Genomic DNA, 5,474 nt, shown 5'->3' on the forward strand with positions numbered 1-5,474 from the left:
TTTAAAATAAGTTAAAAATCAAATATTAATTCTAAATATTATTTTATTTTTATAAAATATCCTTGATCACAGAGAACTCAAAAAACTAAGTTTCATAATTTTTTGAGTTGTATTTTGATTTTTAAAAACCATTTAAGTGTCAAAAGTGGTATTTATCTTTAAAAATCAACTTAAGTTAATAAATGAAATCAAAATTTTTTGAAATTTTTATAGTGAGTTCTTTGGATCATAAACCACAGTAGAGATTAAAAATCAAGTCATTTAAATGTTTATATTTTCCAAAATTAATTATTTTTAGTAATTTAGTGTTTGTAAAATTTAAGTGCATTTTAAATGACTTGGCCAATGGAATTATTTCCATAAGCTTCTTTGGTCATGGTGGACCTTTCAAAATTTTCTTAGAATTTTCTAATCAAGGAAATAATGTGCAAGAACTTGAAAAATATGGATCTTTGTATAGGAAACTACTCTAACTTTAGAAAAATCAGAGAATGTTTCCCTTGACAGAGGCTACAGCATGCAAAAATTTTAAGCCAAGGTGATGTATCAATGTGTATGGAGAATCAAATGATCCAAAATAGTGTTTAATTGATTAAAAATACTTTATGCATCAAATGGACTTGAATTTTATTTCACATTATCCTCCTCTGTTCACTGAGCAAGAGGATATTTTTATTTTATTTTTGTGATTTTTCTATACAAAGTTATGAATTTTTGAAGTTTAGGGAGTTTAAATAAATAGAAAAAAAGCCCTATTTTTCTATTTAAACCATGCATGTTGACTAGATCCTAGGCAACTCCGAAGGAATGCATGGCGCGCTTTGGTTGGACGCCGCTGTCCACGTAGCTGCTGACTCCACCCGCCGGTTATGTACTTATGTTTTAAAGCGTTGTCCGACTCGATCTCCTCCATCCATTTAATACACGCCCGATCAAACGGCTCCCCATCATCATCTCCGATAGAGTGATCCCGTGACCGTCTACACTAAAACCTTAAGATCTCAGCCTAGACTCAACCAAATCACGTCGGCTTTGGTCCTATGGACTCCTCTGAGTGAGACGAACACATCCATACGGTAATCATGCAATTAAGTTAAGCCTAATTAAATGGAGAATCAAAATAGGCTCGGGATGAGGTGAGGTTTTATACCTTTGCTGTGAAGCTTCGATCAGTGGGTCTTACACGTTCTTATGATCCAAAGAGGCTAGGGATTGAGTGTCTGGTTTTGGTGTAAGGCCTAGGTATGAATTCGATCACGGCCAGATTTTGGTGTTGGTTTAGAGCTATGATAGAGGCTCTGTGGAAGGGGGATTTTATGGGGCTTTGGATTCTTTAACTCTTGTGAAGGTGTGGGTAGAGTTAATTTGAGTTTCGGAGTATGGCGGTGTATTGGATTCTCGCGTAGGTTTCTATCCTGGTTTTTGGCAAGGTTCCAAGCTCAAAATTGAGCTCCGACAAAGGGAATTGGTGGGGGAAAAATGGTTGGAATGCACTGAGGGGATCTTAGGGAAGCTCAGTGTTAAGTTTGGAGAGGCCTCACTAAGGAAATTTCAGCACACCTACCATGGCCATGGAGGTGAGTTTCTATAAAAATGGCCATTGGAGTGGCTCTCAGGTCATAAGCTTGGGTGCATTGTGGTGCTTTGGTTAAGGGCAGAGGAGCTCCATCAATTAATTTGGCTGAGCTGGCCTCTAGGTTTGATTTTGGGTGAGTTGTCATGGGAGTGGCTCTCGGTTTTGAGTTCATCCATCCACTAGGCTGGCTGGCCGGCCAGAGGGAGGTGGCTAGGGGTAGGGCTGTCCAAAAAGCTCGTTGTTCGCGAACAATTTGTGCTCGGTTCTTTAATGAGTTCGTGTTTGATTCGTTCGATAAGTAAATGAGACGAACGTTAAACGAACAAAACACGAACACTGATGTGTTCGTTCGTGTTTGAATTGTTATTGTTCAAAATATAAAATAATTTAATATATATATATATATATATATAATTTATGATATTTAAAAAAATTAAATTTTATAAATTATAATATATAAAATAAATTAATAATCGCGAACATCTCGTGTTCGGTTCGTGTTCGGCTCGTTCGTTAAGAAACGAACACGAGCTTATTTCAAACAAACTAAATTTTAAACGAACCGAACACGAACACAAGCTTTGTTCGTTTGTGTTCGGTTCATTTACACCCCTAGCCTAGGAGCTCAGGGAATCCAGGAGAATATGTTACAACAATTTAGTGCAATAATACCTAATTTTGGTAAAGATATCTTAAGCACATGCATTTTTGGAAAAAAATTTCCCTTGATTTGGGGGAACTTTGGTCCATGGCATGGTTTAGGTGATTTCATGGTGTTTGGACTGGTCTCTAAGTCCAACTAATGGCTGTGATGGAGTTAATTTTGTGACTTTAGGGTGGTTAGGTCACATTTAGTGCATGGGTCCAAGTGGGTGCAAATGACCAAAACTTGGGTTTGGGCTAGGTTAACCATATCAAACGACCCAAATAAATGTTGCATTTGGTGTAGATGATCATAAGGAACAACTTTGCTGAATAATGGAAGTGGTTTTGAGCTAAATTAAAGGGTCAATTTGAGGGAATTTTGATTTTTAGTCAAATTGGTCACGTTGGGCTTGGCTTGGGTCTAGCTTGGGTTAGCCTTGGGTTAAGTCCAAATTGATTATTGTAAATGGTCAATAGGGACCTCATGAAGAGTTTTCAACATGAATTGCATGTCAATTTGGAGGTTAAGGATATCAATTGGGTGAAATTTGGGGACTTAGCCAATTTGGGGCTAAATTTGGGAATTTTGAATTGAGGCCAAAATCAAATTGATTTGAGGCTTCACCAAGGACAGTTTATGTTTGATTTTGATGTATGGGAATGTAATGAAAATTTTTCAACATTAATTGGGGCTAATTGATTAGGCTATGGGTTCAATTTGGTGAGATTAGGTCATATGGTCAAAATTGGGGTTTTGATCTAAATCAAAATTGGGCTCAAATCATGGGCCAATTAAGCTTGGACTTGGTCTGGATTGGTCATAACAAAAGTGAATTTGAGTTTATGATTGAATTTGGGGCCAATTGAGATCAAATTGATGGACATATGGGTTGCATTTTGGGAAATTTGGGTCTTTAAAGGCAAAGTTGGGGATTTTAGTTAACGATGGTAAAATTGTTCAAACTAGGTCATGTGTTAGTTGAGAGAATTGAAAATGAAAATATTTGGGATTTATTCAGAATTTATAAGAATTTTTAGAATTTTTGTGATTTTGGGCCCAAGAGGGGTATTTGGGTAATTTGGGGGTGTTTAGAGCCAAGATGAGTATTTTGGTATAGTTGGGGTACTAACCATCACCAACAAACCATGTACCAATGGAAACCCCATTTTGGGTACTCTACATAGTTGTCTTAGTCAAAGAATAACCCTAGGGCTGGTAGGTTTAGGGGATCATCTATATGAGTATCCCAAAAAGATCAAGGGAAGATCAAGGGACCTTTGAGTTTAAGGTTGTGACTGATTGTGGGTGCAGATAAGTGTAGGTGAGTGAGGGTGCAGATAAGTGTAGTGAGTGCCTTAGCTCCAGTTCAATACCCAGGGTCAACCCTAAGGTCCAGCAGTCCTAAGGGTGGCTCATCTTGAGTTTCCCCTATAGTGACCCCACCTACTAAGTATTTAAAGGTTGAGACCAACATGTGGAACTTCAAGTTGAGTAGAGAAGAGTGTAGAATTTCTAATGGTGAGGGTTCCATGTCTAGTTTTCTAAGAATAGTCAATAAGAAAGTCTTATTGCTAGACCTTATGTACTAAAGAGGAAAAAAAACTAAACCTCAACCAAAAGTGAGGTCAACACTCATCCCTTAGGAGAACATCCTTACACAGATCATCGATGGTGTTCCCTTTAATGAGAGGTTGGGCATCACGCGCAGATGTAACGCCTCTAGTTTTGATGACATAAATATCTATGAATTCTTCATTGAGATAGTGTTTAAAGTCAAAATCTTCATCATCATCATCAATGGAAACCTCATGTTCTCAGGCTAACTCATGTTCTCAGGCTAACTCAGGCTAACTCAGAAATCTCGACCCTGAGCCTCTCAACCTTTTCTGCAAATATTGATTCTTGTATCGTCTTGAGGTCTTTGGGACTATGCTAAACTTCTTCCACTTATTCATCCAACTCGGTAACAATATCTGCGACGATGTCGGATATTTTGGAACCTTGCTTCATTCCATAATTCTGCCTTATGGGCTCATTAAACAATATTGGTATGAAAACCTTAGCCACCCATACCTTTTTCTTTGAAGGTGATGTCTTGAGATGGGGTGTCTTAGTAGAGGCATCTGCATGTCGGAGAGAGGCATGCTCCCCATGGTGCAGACCTGATACAGTACCCAATAACATCATCATCTTTTCCATCAACACTTTAGAGACATTCTTATAGCTGGTAACTGGTAGAATTCTCTGATCCAAATATGACTTAATCGATCGACGATCTGTAGGTCTTGGAGCAACGACAATAAAATCAGTGGTGATGGTGGTAGCATCAATTCTTCTTCCAAGGCGGAACTTAATGGGAATACGAGCAGACAAAATTTCTGTTGATCTTTGAGATTGACTGGCAGATTTGACATCTCTTAGAATTTCTTTCTTCATGCAAGGGGATACTACACATCCCACTCTTTTAAGTAATTCACCACCAACTGAACAACCCTCTTTTCTTTAGTAGCTAGTCACTGGAATGTTGTACTAACTCGGGTGATAAGAGGGGCTTCTTCTTCTCCCCACCATGTCCATGAGGCAACGGTAAAGTAGTAGCAATCTTCTGGATAATTTCATAACCATTGGAGTCCATTAAGGGATGGAACCTACTCCCTCGGAGAAGCGGATATGTCGCCAGCAATCGTAGTTCCTCCTGGTGAGGAATTTCATCAACAGGCATTTCTTCATAAATCTGAGCTTTAGCAGCCCTCCGAACCTTTTGGTTGTGGTTTATGCTTTGTGACTGAGTTAATGACATAGATCTCAAAATTGATCCAATTTCAAATACTGACGGTGAGACGATAAATCCTTCAGTTGTACATTCAGTTGTACATTCAACGATCATAACAAATTAATTGGCCAGATTGAAAGTTAATTAAGATCGAAGTGAAAAGATCATCATAATTTCTTTACCATTTTCATGGCTTCACCAATTTAAATCACCATCTCACAAATCTCAAGACAAGGAAAAAGACAGAGAAAAATACTCAGATCTCATGAGGAAAAATACTCAGATCTCATGAGGAACAGATCTCATGAGGAAAACACAACAAAACTCAGAATTCATATATAAAATCAAAGACATACAAACTATAACAATAAAAAAACTTATCTCTAATTTCTCCCCAAGCAAATTCCTCGAAGTCCTCTGAATCTCTTCCTTTCTTCACAACACACAAAATTCCTCTTCGAAGTGGCAAGGAGGAAGAA

The sequence above is a fragment of the Phalaenopsis equestris genome, unplaced genomic scaffold (assembly GCF_001263595.1).
Source record: "Phalaenopsis equestris unplaced genomic scaffold, ASM126359v1 Scaffold212777, whole genome shotgun sequence".
Classification (NCBI taxonomy): Eukaryota; Viridiplantae; Streptophyta; class Magnoliopsida; order Asparagales; family Orchidaceae; genus Phalaenopsis; species Phalaenopsis equestris.